The sequence below is a fragment of the Phocoena sinus genome, chromosome 12, assembly GCF_008692025.1.
Source record: "Phocoena sinus isolate mPhoSin1 chromosome 12, mPhoSin1.pri, whole genome shotgun sequence".
In the NCBI taxonomy this organism is placed as follows: Eukaryota; Metazoa; Chordata; class Mammalia; order Artiodactyla; family Phocoenidae; genus Phocoena; species Phocoena sinus.
The window spans coordinates 22,535,738-22,555,704 of record NC_045774.1 but is presented as its reverse complement, the minus strand read 5'-3'; positions in this window follow the sequence as shown (position 1 = coordinate 22,555,704).

Here is a 19,967-nt window from a genome sequence, read left to right as displayed (position 1 = left end):
CATACTTCGTCTCTGGTACACACTGGGCAAGGATACTGAATGACTTCTACAAGACAAACATGCCCAGACTTGGGCAGTTTCTAGAATAAAGAAGAATTTGGTGGTGAGTATGTTTCCAGGCTCCCCTAGGTTCTTCAGTCTAGCACTGCCCTCGTCTGGACACTACAGAACAAGCCCACCCAGAGCCCTACTGTTCTCAGTACTACTGAGCAGGGGCAAAAAAAAAAAATTAAATAATAAATTCTCATGCTTGTGGAACTTACTCTGCAGTGAGAAATAGACATATTAGTGAGACTCAGTACTAGCAATAAAATAGAATTGTGACTTCCATAAGGACAAACTGCTGTGAACTTGTACTTTTACTGTAAACATATAGAAAACTGAATATTTTTATATATTTAAGTATATAATTACTATAAATAACTTATAATTATATACAACATAATATTTTTATATTTAATATTTTCATAAGTTGGACAACTGGCAGTGCAGGGCGTGTAATGCTTTGAGAGCAAGGAAACAAATGAGGTGAGCTTCATGGAGACTCTGATTGCCTGAAGTCAGATTCTAAACTGCAGCACAAGGACAGGAAACTCAGAAACAGGAGGTTGGCCAGGTCTCCATAGGTTGAGGGAGAAAAGAGTGGAGTTACAAATCTGAGGACATTGAGGTGCTAGAATTTGTGTACTGGAGAGGAAGAGGCAGCAAGGAGGGAACATTCCAGAGTTCCGCAGGGTAATCCCCTCAAGTCTACTAGCGGCTGAGTACTGATCTCTGTATGCATAGGTGCTTATTTCTTACCCTACAGGGCCCAAACAAATCCCTTCCCCAAACACACAGCTGTATCCTATGCTTTAACTAACAGGAAATATTTGACATATTTTAATTCTGAGCAATATCTTTTTCCTCCTTTGAGGTAGAGCTTTTAGAAAGCCATGTTTTTTACTCATTGTTACCCAAGTAGTAAGTCCTGAAATGATTATCTGAAACATTATTTCCTCAGATGGTCTCCCATCTCTTTGACAATTAAAAACCAAACTCCTTTAGCAAAATAAATCTTTCATGATCGACCCCACATTATCTTCACTGAGCATCATTTCTTCTCACTTCTTCCCTGTGCTATAAAATCTAGCTATAAGGGCCTCCTTGTATTTCATTGAATGTAACTGTATTCATTTTATTAACAGGAGCCAAAAACTGGAAACAACTGATGTTTCGTCAACAGGTGAATGAATAAACAAATCGAGACAGATTCATACAAAAGGAATATTACTCAGAAACAAAAAGAAAACAACTACTGAGATAACAACAACGTAGATGAGCTCAAAAATACTCTTGAGTGAAAGAAGCCAGAAACAAGGAGTACAAACTATAGAATTCCACTCTATGAAGTTTGGGGAACAAGCACAATTTATCTAAACTAATAGAGGTCAGAATAGAAGTTGCCTCTACTCAGATCTGCTGGAAAGGAGCACGAAAGACTTTTTCTAGGACGATCAAAACATTCCATATCTTGACTGAGTGCAGGTTATGTGGATGTAATTATTTATCAAGACTTATTGAATTGTACATTCAGGATGTGTACTTGTGTGCTTCACCATACATAAATTAAATCTCAATTAGGAACAAAGTTAGAAATCTCAGTTAGAAAGAAAGCAATGCTCTAAGATAAATAATAAGAATAACTGATTTTTACTGAGCACTTGCTCCGTGTTAAAAGCCATTACTATTCTCTTATTGGGCAGAATCCTCTTCTGCTAATACAATTATCTTGGTAGTATCTCATATTTAAGTGCTCAGCTGATATTAGCTATTATTATAAATGTGCAAAATATATGGAGATATTTAGTGAATAAGGTGTATAGTAGGAACTTCAGGGTAGTAACAAAATAAAACTTTTTTCACTCTTTTATATCCAAACAGGGATAAAATAATTGCAATGATACTATAATATCTTTTATAGGATTTGTTTTCATATCATGTTCGGGTTTTTGTTTTCAGTTTTTATCTTTGATACTTCAACTTCTGATAGCTACTAAAAACTTGAGATGCACTTTTATAGTGAGACAGTGCCAATGGAAAACTGACTAAAACTGAAAGGGTCAGGACAGTTAAACCAATTTTACTAGCTTTTATAAAACGCTTAAAGAAACAATCTTCCGAGGCTGGGAATATCTTTTTCCCTAGAAGTGGAAAAAGGCATCATAAAAGACATTTACTGGGTTCATAAAATTCAAATAAATCTATTATTACCAGGTTTCACAATATTAAAAGACAGATGATGAAGGGAGAAATGAAATACATGAAAGCAAATTGAACATTAAAAATGTTAGAAATAAGAAACCTAAAAAATCCACTGGTAAAACCAATTAGAATTTTATTACAGCTCAAATGATTACCATAAAATCTGATATAATTTAATACAAGATTTCATTTTTCTATTTTCCCAAGTAAATGACAGATCTTAGCCAAGTACACCTTAAAATTCTTGTTGTTTATCAAGTGTCTGGTAACCTAAAATAAATCAAACTGTGAAATGGTTTATATGATATAGGTTATTTAATAAGATTCTGGTTAATTTGGCTAAATTTATGTACCCTTTATTCATTTTTATCTAGTAACTAACATGAACAAAAGCTATCTTCCTTATCTTTAATGCTAATTATCATTTGTTCTGTCATTACATCTGTTTTGTAATCACTTCAGTTCTGTAAAATGGAAGTGGAATCCAAATGAAGCTTCCATTGCTTATCTGATATAAACTATGAAATAGTCTAAGAAACTATACCTATCTATAAACACCAGGCCTTCTAGTAGGCTACCAACCTACAGCAGAATAATTCCTTCTCTTCCACATCAGCAGCTCTTTGTCATTTATGTGCAGTTGGAGGAACAATCACGTGCTTAAAAAAATGATTGCTTCTCTATCACCATCTGATATTTTTTTAAGCAACCCAATAACAGTGCTATTTCTATAATTAATTCTTTCATGAACTAAGCTTATTCAAAATAACAACAAGAATTAAAGATGATCTTTTTAAATTTAATTGACTATTTTCAGAGCAGTTTTAGTGCTACAAATGCAGGAAGTACAGAGCTCCAATGTCGCCCCCCCCAATTATTCCCCTATTGTTAACAGCTTGTATTAGTGTGATACATTTGTTATAATTGATGAACCAATATTTATATGTTATTATTAACTAAGTTCATAGTTTGCTTTCACTCTGTGTTTTAAAGCTCTGAATTTTTTTTTTTTTTTTTTTTTTTGCGGTACGCGGGCCTCTCACTGTTGTGGCCTCTCCTGTTGTGGAGCACAGGCTCCGGATGCACAGGCTCAGGTGGCCGTGGCTCACGGGCCCAGCCGCTCCGCGGCATGTGGGGATCTTCCCGGACCGGGGCACGAACCTGTGTCCCCTGCATCGGCAGGCGGACTCTCAACCACTTGCGCCACGAGGGAAGCCCAAGCTCTATGAATTTTAACAAAGGCATGATGTCACATATTCATCGTTACAGTATTATATAGTTTCACTGCTCTAAAAATCTCCTGGGCTTCACCTATTCCATCCTTTTCCCTAACCCCTAGCAACCACAGATCTTTTTACTCTCTATATAGTGTTGCCTTTTCCATAAAGTCATATAGTTGGAAATCCTATGTAGCCTTTTCAGACTGGCATCTTTCCCTTAGTAATACGCATTTAAGGTTCTTCCATGTTTGACAGCTAATTTTTTTATTGTTAAAGAAAATTCCATTATATGGATGTACCACAGTTATTCATCGATCTATTGAAGGATATCTTGGTTGGTCACAAGTTTTGCTAATTACGAACAAAGTACTATAAAACTTTTTGTGCAAGTTTCTGTGTGGACACAAGTTACCAACTCACTCGGGTAAATACCAAGGAACACAATTTCTGGGTCATATGGTTAACGATTATGTCAGCTTTGTAGGAAACTTCCAAACCTGTCTTCTAAAGTGGCTGTACAATGGTGTATTCCCATCAAAATGAATGAGAGTTCTTGTTACTCCGGATCCTCACAAGCATTTGATGCAATCAGTGTTTTGGGAGTTTTGCTGCTGTAATGATTATAATGGTATCTCACTTATATTTTCAATTGTCCTAATGACGTATGATGTTAAGCATCATTTTACATGCTTATTTGCAACCAGGACCAGATGGGTTCATTTGTGAACTCTACCAGATATTTAAGGGAGAAAAGATACCGACTCTCTGCAATCTGTTTCAGAAAATAGAAAGCAGAGGAAACACTCCCCAGTTCTTTCTATGAGGCCAGTATTATATCCTCATACAAAAACCCAGACAAAAACATCACAAGAAAGGAATGTTGCAGACCACGATCTCTAATAACATAAACAGAAAAATCCTCAAGATAGTATTAACAAGTTGAATTCAATCATGTATAAAAAGAATTATGCCACCACAAGGAAGTGAAATTTATTTCAAGTATGCAAGTAGGCTGGTTCAACATTCGAAAATCGACTAATGCTATCTATCACAATCTGCAGGATAAACAATGCACACCCAATCCATAGTATAAACTGTCAGCAAACGAGGCCATGTCTAGTGTACTGAGTCCATTGAAGGCATTTCTATTAGTGTTTTTTATTTCTAGAATTTTGTTTGGATTTTTTCTCTGAGCTACAGCTCTCTCTTTACGTTGCCCATCTGTTCTTGCATGTTGTCCACTTTTCCCATCAAAGCCCTTAGCATATTAATCATAGTTACTTTAAATTCCCAATCTGAAAATTCAAAATCTCTACCACGTCTGAGTCTGGTTTTGATGTTTGTTTTGGTTTTTTTGACTATTTTTTTTGTTTTTTGGGTTTTTTTTTTTTTTTCCTTTTAGTATGCTTTGTAAATTTTTGTGGAAAGCCAGGCATGATGTATCTGGTCAAAGGAACCAAGGTAAATAAAGCCTTTAATATAAGGCGCTATGTTTATCTTGCTAAGACTTAGGCCATGATTACTGCTTGTTGTAGCTCTGATGTTAGAGGCTAAATTTCCTCTAGTGTCCTTGTTTTTGTTTCCTCTATTATCTTTGGGTCTCTGTACAAACTCCTTCTTAAATAAGGTCTGAGTCTTACAGTTCTTTCAGCTGTAATCCCTTTTTATTAGAGGAACCCATATTGGTGTGGTGGTGAACATTCTGTAATTCTATGTTAGCCCTTAATCCTATAGGCTCAGTCCTTAGGGAGCCTATGTCCTTGGGATGTGACCTTCACACGTGCTTCCCAGTTCTGTTTCCCCCACTTAGGCGTGACAGGAAGGCTTGAGGGGCCAGCGTAGGTATTTCCTTTCCTCAGATTGGTTAAGGTCTGGTAAAACCCAAATCAGTTAAGTTTCTGGTAAAATAGTTTCCCTTGAGGGGAGGCCTTTGTTCAGGGAGCAGGGGGCTCTGGGCTTACTTCAGACTGGATGCTTTTCCTCTCCTCCCACCAGAAGCATGAGGAGATTTTTCTCTGATCTTCACCCTGAGAACCTGGTGGGGTTTCTGGAGGAAAAACGTATGAAAGCATGGGCCTCCTCACCACCCCTGCAATAAAAAAGGCCAAGGGCTTCCCTGGTGGCGCAGTGGTTGAGAGTCCGCCTGCCGATGCAGGGGACACGGGTTCATGCCCCGGTCCGGGAAGATCCCACATGCCGGGGAGCGGCTGGGCCCGTGAGCCATGGCCACTGAGCCTGCGCATCTGGAGCCTGTGCTCCGCAACGGGAGAGGCCACAACAGTGAGAGGCCCGCGTACCGGGAAAAAAAAAAAAAAAAAAAAAGGCCAAGACCCCAGGAGTTTTTCTCTCTGTTCACACTCAGTCTCCAACAATTAGCCCTTTACCCTTTAGCATTCCTACGAGGCTCCAGCCGTGCCTTCTGCCGCCCACAAGAGCACTCCCTGTCATAAAAATATGTATAATATTATATTTTAAAATTATCCAGGTAAATAATTACATAGAGATAGACTTTTGACCTTCAGTATTATTTTAATACTATGATAATTTCAAAATACTGTGATCACATATTATAGATGATTACGGCCATAGTTATATGATCATTAGTAATCTAGTAGTTGTATTTAATGCTATGAAGTAAGTAATTATCTAGACAGAAAATATAAATGCGTGGAAAAGATAAATACTGTTTCAATGGGCAAAGATTTTTTATTATGATAGCATCAGAAAAAATTGCTTTATTCATGCAAAGAAATTATACAAAATCTTAATTATTGATGTCATTTACCAGGCTTTAATTCCTAGCATCTCCTGACAAGTAAAAGAGAAAAGAAAACCCTGAGAGTATTTAACATTCTTTGTGGCTCTGTATTTTCAACTAGTTTAGGATCCACCCAATTTCCAAGGGAAAACCTTTTTCCCAATTATTGCTATATTCACTGGGGCTGTTCAGGTCTAGAGCAGCCTGAAACCAATCTGGTTCAAAACAAACAAGAGAACAACAACGAACAAACAAGTAAAACCACACACATTAAATCATATGTGAAAGAGAAAAAAATTATTAACATGAGGATATTCTCTGATTTCCCCTCATGGTTACCTACTGCTCACCCCTGACCCCAGCCCTCACTTTCTAGAGAAGTTCTTGATGGTAGGTTTCTGAATCTCTTGTGATGTACGTTCTACAGCAGAGAGAGAGAGAGAGATCTAGGCTGTTAGAGATAGTGAGGGTTCTCAAAGTTTTGAGGAGATGGGAGAGGATAGGCTGGACTAGGGAGGGGATGGGGTGGAACAGTTTGGATTGGAGGAAGCATCTGGGGAGACTGATTAGCAAATAGATTCTAGAAGCTATTGCAGCAGGAAAGTGAATCAAGGGCTAGAAGAGGCACATTTTGAAAAAATATTGCTGAAGTTATCACTTTCATTTTTATTGTTTTTAAAAGTTCTAACAAGTGGAATTTCTTTTAACATTTTAATTGCTGGATCATTTCTTTAAACATATAAGCATTTTCTTCTCTTATGATATTTTTTTTCTCTTGATCTCATTTTCCCCACTTGATATCACCCAATCGCATTATGCTCCTTGGCAGCAAAACTTTTAGAAAGAAATTGTTTAAACTAACTTTACCCATTTCGTCTCTTCCCATTCTCTCTCTTTTTTGGCCACACCACACAGCATGCGGGATCCTAGTTCCCCGACCAAGGATCGAGCCCACACCCCTGCACTGGAAGCACGGAGTCTTAACCACTGGACCACCAGGGAGGTCCCTTCCCATTCTCTCTTAAACCCATACCTCTCAGGCTTTCATCCCCACACTCCACCAAAACTGCTCATGTCAAAAATGCCATGACTTCCATATTGCTAAGTCCTATACTCACTTAACAGTTATCATCTTACTTGACCTGTCAGCATCATTCATACAAAGGATTATGGCTTCCTCCTTGATACAGTTTTGTGTTGCTTCCAGCACTTTCCACATACTGGTTTTCCTCAATAGGTGATTGTACATTTTCTGCTATGTTTGCTGGTTCCTCCTCTTTTCCCCAATTTCTCAATGTTGAAATTCTACAAGGAACAATCTTTGATCCTGCTCTAATCTCCCTCCAAACACCCTCTCTTGGTGACCCCATCCACTCTCATGCCTTTAAATACTTTATGTAATGTGACGACCTCTCTTCAGCTTTCTTCCTTAACATCTCAAACTGAACATGCTCTAAACTGAACTCTTGATATTCTTCCCCAGATTTGCTCTACCCACAGCTGTCTCCATTTAATTGATGTAGACTCCATCTTTTCTGTTGTTCCAGCAAAAAATATTGAAGCCATCCTTTTTTCTTTTCTTTCTTTCAAATATCACATCCAATCAGTCATGAAATCTTGTTCATTTTTTTTTTTAAATAACCAAACTACAACCACTTCTATTGCCCCTGCTGTCACCACTCTGATGTGAAGAGCCAGTATCTTTCTTATTACTTCAGTAATCTCTTAACTGGTAAATGTGATTGTATCATTGCTATGCTCCTCTCCTGCCTCCCTCAAACCATTATAGGGTCCATTTTCAACATACTAGTCAACACAGGTTCATAGATAAAAACATTTGACATGATAAAAATGGCAGTTCTTCACAATTTCATCTATCCAAATGAGAAGGAGGAGAAGAAGAAGAAGGGGAAGAAGAAGGAGAAGAAGAAGAAGGTGGAGGAGGAGGAGGGGGAGGAGGGAGAGGAGGGGGAGGAGGGGGAGGAAGAGGAGGAGGAGGAGGAGGAGGAGGAGAAGAAGAAGAAGAAGAAGAAAGGGAGGGGAGGAGGAGGAGAAGAGAAAGAGGAAGGTAAAAAAAGAAAAAGGAGGAAGAGCAGGAGGAAGAAGCAATAATGAAGGAAATGAAAGGGAAGAGGAAAGAAGAAAGGAAAGGAGGGAGGGAGGGAGGGAAGGAGGAAGGGAGGGAGGAAGGAAAAAGAGAGAGGATAGGCAGGGAAGGAAAAGAAAACTTGTTTTAATCAAAATTTACCATTCCATCTTGGTAAATAAAATAGTGTACTGTTGATGCAGGTGTAAATTAACAGACTAAGAAATACTAGGAAAAGGCTGTAGATTGCTTGCTATATTTTAGTTATGGAATTGAAAATCAATAAGGAAAGAACAAACTATTAATAAACTGGAATGGTACAACAGTCTATCCATGTGCAAAAAGATAAAACTTCCTACCTTATGCTGGATACAAAAGTAAATGCCAGGTAGCTTAAAGCCTCAAATAAAAGATACAAATTAAAATTTTTAAAGAACAGAGATTATCTTTATGCCTTGTCATGGGAAAGAATTAGTTAAATAGGCTATAAAATTATAAACCATATTGTGGGACTGCAGAGACATTATTTTTGTGTTTCTGCATGATTAGAGCTTCTGGATTAAAGCACAAGGCATGGAAGTGAAATTATGACTGAATAGACAGTGAGAACTCCAGAGAGATTTACCTCCCTGGAGGCAAATGCTCACATTTCAATGAAGGGATGACACCCAGCACCAAGGAGACAACCTATGGGTTGTAAATTAGCTTCTCCCTGGATACGGTTACTTACATTACAAAGGGTAAGAATCAAGGATTCTCCCTTTTGACTTCTAAGGAATATTTGTTTCCACTAGGGAGATGAAGTTTCTCTTCATTTCTCAGGAGGGGAGGAGAGATGCAGCTGTCCCTCTTCTATATAAACTCATAGATTCTTAGTGCAGACCTTGGTTTAGGTAGGTCTACATCTGGCTGTCATCAAGTCACTATAGAAAGGGGATGTTGGGAGATGTCCCAATCTGCAGTTTTTACTATATGTAAGCAATAATTAATCTGACCTTCACCCAGGAACCTCCTATCTACTTTCAGGATAATAAGAATAACTATTAACTTTTAAAATTTGATGACACAGAGGAAATGATTGATAAACTTGACAACATTAAAATAAGAATATTTTGTAGAATAAAAGACATTATAAATATATTTGAAAACATCAGAAACACTCAATTATGGGTAAAAATGTTGCTTATTGAGTGAAAAAGAGGAAGACATTAACAAGTTTAGCCACATAAGAGAAACTTCTAAACTGTAAAAGATAATATCTATAAAGCTAAAAAATTAAAGCTGAACCAGTGATACTCATCTATTTTAATGCATGTTAAAATCATCTTGGAAGTTTTCAAAAATTACCAGAAATGACCAATGCCAAGGTCCCACCCTAGACCAGTTAATTCAGAATATTTAGGGATGAACTGACCTCTGATATACAAGAAAAAATACATAAAATATTCCTGTGAATAAATAGGCTCAATATAACAACCTAATAATAAAAATGTACAGACTAGTAGTTCAAAGAAAAAGATGCAGAAATATTTTCAATCTTACTAAAAATCACAGAAATGCAGATTAAACAAAGTATAATTTTCATCCATTACACAGAGAAGACTGATAACACCCAGTATCTATAAATCTGTGGGTAATGGAAACCCATATACTTTTGATAGAGCCACAAATAGTTTGAAGAAAAATTTGGGGATCCATGAAAACCTTAAATTGTCAAACTCTTTAAATCCATAATTCAACTTTTGTCATTCAGAGGAAGCATATGTAAATGTACAGTAGAAGCTCTCCTAACCAACCTTGATTTAACTAATATAACAGGCTAGCTGACATTCTTTTTCATTGATAAGCTACTTGAACAGGTACGCATGGCTTGTCACATCCTGACAAGCCAGCTACTTTCTTAGAACACTCAGACACTCCTGCTCTCATCAATGAAATTAATGCTTACCAAGCCAATTATGCTTGTTCCCAACCCCACATCACTACTGAATTTGTAATTATAATTATGTAATTTTATTAAGTATTATACACACCAGAGAAAAGAGAGATGGTTGTCATTTCTATTAAAAACAAAATTCAAACTTCCAAAATTTTCTGAAAGTTTTGGGAAGACCTGAAAAAAATCAAGGCACTAAAATACACTCGTCCAACTGCATGCAAAAGATATTTTTTTTTAAATCTAAAATTATTCTGCAATTAAATACTTTCAAAATGTGTTTAAATTCTCAAGGAACTTTTTACAAAAGTAAAACGGGATGCAAAAGAACAATGGCTTATGCAAAAGAAGATGGCATAGGAACATAACTAGTATTGGCTCAATATACAGAATGGCAAAAAGTTGTACATTCATATGCATTCACATTTAAAAATTAATATCCATATGCCATTTCTTATGTCTTCATTTAAGTATCTTTCAATTTTCCAACCTTAAGTCCCTAGTGCACTGGTTATGAGTATGTACTTCAGTTATGTGCACAAGTATTTATTGTACCTCTGCTGTAACAAAGGAAGCTAGAAATAAAATTAATGAAATACACCATAACACATAAAGAATCAGAGGTATATGAAGTACGAGGAAAAGCTATAGAAAATAAATTGCTAATGAGGAATCTAAAAATCAATGTGTAGACTATTATACAGAACATGTTCCCAATTTTCTGTTTGGAGAAAATGATGTCCCAATATAGATAAATAACCTACATAGCTAAACAGAACAATAGGCTGAAAAAATATTCATCTAACTATAAATAATTTCTCTTGTTTTTAATTTTCTTTTTTCTTGATGTACTTTATTATTTAAATATATGATTTGCGAAAAAATTGTATTTGTTCTCAAATAATCGATAGCAGCGTTCAAATTGTACTTTTTTCTAAAAATGCTTTATATAACAAATATTGTATTTGTATCGAACTAACAAAATATATTTCAAATAAATGACGATTACTTTCTCCACTACCTTTTGCTTTTGGCGACTAATGCTTGAGCATATAAAGGATGTGTGGCAGGACCTTAGAATTTTAGCAACATATCAGTCACTTAAATTGCTGATTAATTTTGGCTTGACACCACTTATGATTTTAGATCAAGTGCTTGATGAAATAATCAGTCATCTGTGTCTGCTTTGAGAAATTAGCATGTGTTTTAATTTGTCAAAATTTCTAAGTCTTTAACCCATAAGTACTGTCCTCGGTAGTATATGTCAACATTTCTCAACATTAAGAGAGAAATACTCTCAAAACGAGGAGAATCATGATTCTTATAGCTAGACCACCTCTGTAAACCTTCTTCATGTATTTTTCATTAGAAACTAAGTAGAGCTAGAGCTATAGACTGAGGTGATGAGCTCCTCGAATGTTTCATCAGAAACCATACTAAAGCTAAACAGGTGCTTTTATAATCTATCAGTATTCTTTTATTATATTTAATAGTTATTAAATATGAGACAAATTGCTATTCTAGATGTTGAGAGAATGAGCTAGAAATTATCCCCCTCACTGGGGGTAGGGAGTGGAGTGCTGAGCATAGAGTAAGCACGTTGAAATCAAGCCAAATCAGTAACTATGTATTCATTTGATTGAGCTAATTGTATTTATATAACTTTATCTCTGAAATTAAAAAGAAAGCCAATGATAAAATTATTCCAAATTGGCAAGCACAAATTATAATCAATCAAAGTCAAATATCAATATATTATGACTTGGAAAAAGGAGCGCTGTCATTAACCCACAGATAGTAGGATGAGGATTTCAAATACTTTTCCAGTAGTAGATGGAATGTATATGGATGCAATGTACTGTTCTTTCCAAGAATAATTCTGTCATGAAAACATATATTTACTTTGTTGTCTGCAGTAAACTAGTAAAAATTTTACCCCTCCCTAAATTGTATTATCTGTCTTAAATACCTTTCTCATACAATGTATGTAGATAAGATGAAAATGAAGCTAAACAGAAATTGTTGTTAATAATTATCTGAAAGTAGATTAATATGCTTCTATAGAGGAAAGAAAATTAAATACACTTGAAAAGAAATCGCTGCTATCATGATTGGGAAATGTAAAATCAGTCCCAGAATTGAGAGATAGTTGTGTTGCAGTTTCTAACTTCTACATATTTTATAAATGAGATAAACTAGAGTTGAATAAGAGAGAATATAGAAAGTTTAAAAAATGTCAGAAAGAAGTGATACATAAGGACGTTGATTTCATAAATAAATATTTATTAAGTACTTACTATGTTACTATGTTGCAGACCCCTGGATGCCCAGTAAACATATTTACTTTCATGGAGTTTACTAACATAGGCATTAAAAATTACAAATATCACTCTATGTGCTGCTTTAGCTGTATCCCACAATTTGATGTGTTGTATTTTCAATCATTCAGTTCAAATACTTTTTAACTTCCCATGTAACTTATTCTTTTATCTATGGGTTATTCAGAAGTTTGCTGTTTAATTTCCAAATATTTAGGGTTTCTCCAAATATCTTACTGTAATTTGATTGATTGAACATCAATCAAATGTAATTGATTTCTAATTCAATTTCATAGTGGTCAGAAAAAATACCCTGCAAGATTTTAATCCCTTTAAATGTACTGAGATTTGTTTTACGGCCCATCATTGGGTCTACCTATACTTATCATTAATGGACCCATCCCTTTGAACTGCAGTTGTTAAGTGACAGGATTTGATGGTTAATTGGATTGAGGGGTAATAAGGATGAAGTAGAGTGAAAAAATGATATCTCACATCTTTATCTGGACGGCATTGCCTCTCACTGAAATGAGAAACGGAAGTTAACTAAGAGGTATGGGATGTGAGTGTTAATGAACTGTGGTGCATACACAATCATGCTGTAGAAGAAGAAGGTGGTGCACAGAGATCATACATATCTTAGACATGTTGAATTTGGTTTTTTTTATTTTTATTAAAGTACAGTTGATTTACAACGTTGTGTTAGTTTCTGGTGTACAGCACAGTGATTCAGTTGCACATATATACATATTATTTTTCATATTCTTTTCCATTACAGGTTATTATAAGGTATTGAATATAATTCCCTGTGCTGTACAGTAAATCCTTGTTGTTTATTTTATATACAATAGTTTGTATCTGCTAATCCCAAACTCCTTATTTATCCCCTCACTTTTCCTCTTTGGTAACCATGAGTTTGTTTTCTATGTCTGTGAGCCTGTTTCTGTTTTGTAAATAAGTTCATTTGTATCATATTTTAGATTCCACATATGTGATCATGTGATATTTGTCTGATTTGCTTCACTTAGTATGATAATCTCTAGCTTCATCCACGTTACTGCAAATGACAAAACTTCATTTTTATGGCTAAGTAGTATTCCCTTGTGTGCGTGTGTGTGTGTGTGTGTGTGTGTGTGCGTGTGTGTGTGTGTGTATACATCTTCTTTATCCATTCAGCTGTCGATGGACATTTAGGTTGTTTCCATGTCTTCACTATTGTAAATAGTGCTGCTATGAAAATAAGGGTACATGCATCTTTTTGAGTTAGAGTTTTGTCCAGGTGTATGCCCAGGAGTGGGATTGCTGGATCATATGGTAGTTCTATTTTTAGTTTTCTGAGGAACGTCCATACTGTTTTCCATAGTGGTTGCACCAACTTACATTCCCACCAACAGTGTAGGAGGGTTCCATTTTGTCCACACCCTCTCCAGCATTTTTCGTTTGTAGACTTTTTAATGATGGCCATTCTGACCAGTGTGAGGTACATTACTGTAGTTTTGATTTGCGTTTCTCTAATAATTAGTGATGTTGAGCATCTTTTCATGTGTCTACTGGCCATCTGAATGTCTTCTTGGAGAAATGTCTATTAAGGTCTTCTGCCCGTTTTTCGATTGGGTTGTTTGTTTTTTTTGGTGTTGAGTTGTATTAGCTGTTTGCATATTTTGGAGATTAAGCCCTTGTTGCATGTGTCATTTGCAAATATTTTCTCCCATCACATAGGTTGTCTTGGTTTTTTTTTTATCATTTCCTTTGCTGTGCAAAAGATTGTAAGTTTGATTAGGTCCCATTTGTTTATTTTTGGTTTTATTTCTATTGCCTTGGGAGACTGACCTACGAAAATATTGCTACAATTTATGTCAGAGTGATTCGCCTCTGCTCTCCTCTAGGAGTTTTATGGTGTCATGTCTTATGTTTAAGTTTTTAAACAGCCTTTGTTTTAAAGTCTGTTTTGTCTGATATGAGTATTGCTACCCCTGCTTTCTTGTCATTTCCATTTGAATGAAATATCTTTTTTCATCACCTCACTTTCTTTTTTTTTTCTGCCTTTTCTTTTTTAACATCTTTATTGGGGATAATTGCTTTACAATGGTGTGTTAGTTTCTGCTTAATAACAAAGGGAATCAGTTACACATATACATATATCCCCATATCTCTTCCCTCTTGCATCTCCCTCCCTCCCACACTCCCTATCCCACCCCTCTAGGTGGTCACAAAGCACCGAGCTGATCTCCCTGGGCTATGTGGCTGCTTCCCACTAGCTATCTATTTTACATTTGGTAGTGTATATATGTCCATGACACTCTCACTTTGTTCCAGCTTACCCTTCCCCAGCCCCATATCCTCAAGTCCATTCTCTAGTAGGTCTGCATCTTTATTCCGGTCTTGCTCCTAGGTTCTCCATGACCATTATTTTTGTTTGTTTTTTAGATTTCATATATATGTGTTAGCATACGGTATATGTTTTTCTCTTTCTGACTTACTTCACTCTGTATGACAGACTCTAGGTCCATCCACCTCACCTCAAATAACTCAGTTTCGTTTCTTTTTATGGCTGAGTAATATTCCATTGTATATATGTGCCACATCTTCTTTATCCATTCATCTGTTCATGGACACTTAGGTTGCTTCCATGTCCTGGCTATTTATTGTAAATAGAGCGGCAACGAACATTGTGGTACATGACTCTTTTTGAATGATGGTTTTCTCAGGGTATATGCCCAGTAGTGGGATTGCTGGGTCATATAGTAGTTCCATTTTTAGTTTTTTAAGGAACCTCCGTACTGTTCTTCAGAGTGGCTGTATCAATTTACATTCCCACCAACAGTGCGAGAGGGTTCCCTTTACTCCAAACCCTCTCCAGCATTTATTGTTTGTAGATTTTTTGATGATGGCCATTCTGACTGGTGTGAGGTAATATCTCTTTGTAGTTTTGATTTGCATTTCTCTAATGATTAGTGATGTTGAGCATTCTTTCATGTGTTTGTTGGCAATCTGTATATCTCCTCTGGAGAACTGTCTATTTAGGTCTTCTGCCCATTTTTGGATGGGGTTGTTTGGTTTTTTGATATTGAGTTGCATGAGCTGCTTGTAAATTCTGAAGATTAATCCTTTGTCAGTTGCTTCATTTGCAAATATTTTCTCCCATTCTGAGGGTTGTCTTTCTGTCTTGTTTATAGTTTCCTTTGCTGTGCAAAAGCTTTTAAGTTTCATTAGGTCCCATTTGTTTGTTTTTGTTTCCATTTCTCTAGGAGGTGTGTAAAAAAGGATCTTGCTGTGATTATTTCATAGTGTGTTCTGCCTATGTTTTCCTCTAAGAGTTTTATAGTATCTGGACTTACCTTTAGGTCTTTAATCCATTTTGAGTTTATTTTTGTGTATGGTGTTAGGGAGTGTTCTAATTTCATTCTTTTACATGTAGCTATCCAGTTTTCCAAGCACCACTTATTGAAGAGACTGTCTTTTCTCCACTGTATAGTCTTGCCTCCTTTATCAAAGATAAAGTGACCATATGTGCGTGGGTTTACCTCTGGGCTTTCTATCCTGTTCTATTGATATATCTTTCTGTTTTTGTGTCAGTACCATACTGTCTTGATCACTGTAGCTTTGTAGTATAGTCTGAAGTCAGGGAGCCTGATTCCTCCAGCTCCGTTTTTCTTTCTCAAGATGACTTTGGCTATTCGGGGTCTTTTGTGTTTCCAAATTGTGAATTTTTTTGTTCTAGTTCTGTGAAAAATGCCAGTGGTAGTTTGATAGGGATTGCATTGAATCTGTAGATTGCTTTGGGTAGTATAGTCATTTTTCACAATGTTGACTCTTCCAATCCAAGAACTTGGTATATATCTCCACCTGTTTGTATCATCTTTAATTTCTTTCATCAGTGTCTTATAATTTTCTGCATACAGGTCTTTTGTCTCCTTAGGTAGGTTTATTCCTAGATATTTTATTCTTTTTGTTGCCATGGTAAATGGGTGTGTTTTCTTAATTTCACTTTCAGATTTTTTATCATTAGTGTATAGGAATGCAAGAGATTTCTGTGCATTAATTTTGTATCCTGCTACTTTACCAAATTCATTGATTAGCTCTAGCTGTTTTCTGGTAGCATCTTTGGGATTCTCTATGTATAGTATCTGTCATCTGCAAACAGTGACAGCTTTACTTCTTCTTTTCCACTTTGGATTCCTTTTATTTCTTTTTCTTCTCTGATTGCTGTGGATAAAACTTCCAAAGCTATGCTGAATAATAGTGGTGAGAGTGTGCAACCTTGTCTTGTTCCTGATCTTAGAGGAAATGGTTTCAGTTTTTCACCATTGAGAATGATGTTGGCTGTGGGTTTGTCATATAAGGCCTTTATTATGTTGAGGTAAGTTTCCTCTATGCCTACTTTCTGGAGGGTTTTTATCATAAATGGGTGTTGAATTTTGTTGAAAGCTTTCTCTGAATCTATTGAGATGATCATATGGTTTTTCTCCTTCAATTTGTTAATATGGTGTATCACATTGATTGATTTGCATATATTGAAGAATCCTTGCATTCCTGGAATAAACCCCATTTGATCATGGTCTATGATCCTTTTAATGTGCTGTTGGATTCTGTTTGCTAGTATTTTGTTGAGGATTTTTGCATCTATGTTCATCAGTGATATTCGCCTGTAGTTTTCTTTCTTTGTGACATCTTTGTCTGGTTTTGGTGTCAGGGTGATGGGCCTCGTAGAATGAGTTTGCGAGTGCTCCTCCCTCTGCTATATTTTGGAAGAGTTTGAGAAGGATAGGTGTTAGCTCTTCTCTAAATGTTTGATAGAATTTGCCTGTGAAGCCATCTGGTCCTGGGCTTTTGTTTGTTGAAAGATTTTTCATCACAGTGTCAATTTCAGTGCTTGTGTTTGGTCTGTTCACATTTTCTATTTCTTCCTGGTTCAGTCTCGGAAGGTTGTGCATTTCTAACAATTTTTCCATTTCTTCCATGTTGTCCATTTTATTGGCATGGAGTTGCTTGTAGTAATCTCTCATGATCCTTTGTATTTCTGCAGTGTCAGTTGTTACTTCTCCTATTTCATTTCTAATTGTATTGATTTGAGTGTTCTCCCTTTTTTTCTTGATGAGTCTAATGTTTTATCAATTTTGTTTATCTTCTCAAAGAACCAGCTTTTAGTTTTATTGATCTTTGCTATCATTTCCTTCATTTCTTTTTTTATTTCTGATCTGATCTTTATGATTTCTGCTAACTTCAGGGGTTTTTTTGTTCTTTTCTCTAACTGCTTTAGGTGTAAGGTTAGGTTGTTTATTTGAGATGTTTCTTTTTTCTTGAGGTAGGATTGTATTGCTATAAACTTCCCTCTTAGAGCTGCTTTTGCTGTATCCCATAGGTTTTGTGTCATAGTGTTTTCATTGTCATTTGTTTCTAGGTATTTTTTGATTTCCTCTTTGATTTCTTCAGTAATCTTTTGGTTTTTAAGTAGTGTATTGTTTAGCCTCCATGTGTTTGCATTTTTTGCAGATTTTTTTCCTGTAATTTATATCTAGTCTCATAGAGTTTTGGTCAGAAAAGATACTTGATACAATTTCAGTTTTCTTAAATTTACCAAGGATTGATTTGTGACCCAAGATATGATCTATCGTGGAAAATGTTCCATGCGCACTTGAGAAGAAAGTGTATTCTGTTGTTTTTGGATGGAATATCCTATAAATATCAACAAGTCCATCTTGTTTAATGTATCATTTAAATCTTGTGTTTCCTTATTTATTTTCACTTTGGATGATCTGTCCATTGGTGGAAGTGGGGTTTTAAAGTCCCCTACTATGATTGTGTTACTGTCGATTTCCCCTTTTATGGCTGTTAGTATTTGCCTTGACATGCTGAATTTTAACCAGTGACAAACCCAAGTGCAGATATCTAGTGACAGTTTGCTATGCAGATATGTTACTCAGGTGAGAGGCTTAGGACAGAAATATTATGAAAAGAAAAGTAAAGCAAATCCAGATGACAACATATATATGTTGGGAAAAAAATAGAAAAAATAAAGCAAAGGACAAAGTTATGTTTGCTGGCTCAAATTTTGAATTTTTACTTTAATAAATCATTTTTTAAATACTTATACATGTATGATAGTGAGCCATTCTATCCATTTTTCTGATCTTTGTTATATTGGTATTTAGTAGTAAACAACTTAGGGAAAATAATTGATGGGCTAATAAATTCACCATTGGGACAATAGCTGATCTTTAAAATACACACACATATAATTAAATATCTTTTGTAAAATTTTGTCATTATATCAATTAGAATTTGTAACTTCTTATCTTCTGATGAGAAAAGTTACTAGTCAGTTACAACAGTCACACAATATTTTTAAATTATTTCATGTAAGAAAATGTAATGGCATTTTCATAGCAAAATGTAAGAAAAAGATGGCAAATATGTTAGCCAGAGCACCACAGTTCCAAAGCTTTCCTTCCTAGGGATACCAAAAACCTGGGTTTCTCTATTGAGCAGGGTCTTTCTTTACAGAAGAAGGGAGTATGGGACTCAGTTAAGAAAGAGTATGTCAACTTAGCCACCTAGATCTGTCAATCAACATGGTGATCAGTAGAGGAAAAAGGCCACAGACACGTCTCTTCAGGTCTTTTATACATAGGTTACAGAAGCTTTATCTCTTTATTGAATCATGGCTATGAATAATTTTTCTGGGAAAATAAGAAGCATTAGTCATAGCCTCCTTAAACACACATGCTTTAAGTCCTTGAAATCACAAGGCAATTTTTCTAGGTTTGGAAGTAGTGACATCTAATTAGAATGTGAAATTAAGTTCAGTAGTGATACTGTACTTGTTTATACATTCAAACTAATTTCAGTAAAGTAAATTTAGCCAGCAGGGATTATTTTCTTTTTCACTACCCATTATAATAAAATTATGAAGGAGATTTAGAGGTTAGATGATCACAAGTTTCTCATCCAACTTCCCTTTGAGAGATTCACTGAGGAGAAGGATCAGAAGGAACAGAAGGATAAGAGGCAGAAGAAGAGAAAGAAGAGGAAAAAGACAAAGAAGGAGGAGGAGAAGCAGAGGAAGGAGAAGAGGTAAAGGAAGCAGATGAGAGAGAGGAACAGGAAAAAGAAGATGGAGGAGGTGGAGAAAAAGTACTTCAGGAGAGCAAGAGTTCTGACTTCCTTAAAAATCAGCAGTACTAATCAATTCTTTGTCAAATCTCAAAGAATTTCCACTAATCAAATAATTTAGTTCTTGAAAATAAACTAGCAAAGCCCCACATATATTCCTACCACAGCGGAAGGGAACATGCACAGGTCAGTAAGCCCTGTAGGCAACCTTCGTCCACTTCACATGCTTTCCCAAAGAGTTTCTTTATTTTTTGTGTTTATAGTGAGAGGTCTATGCATGCACCACTTGAAT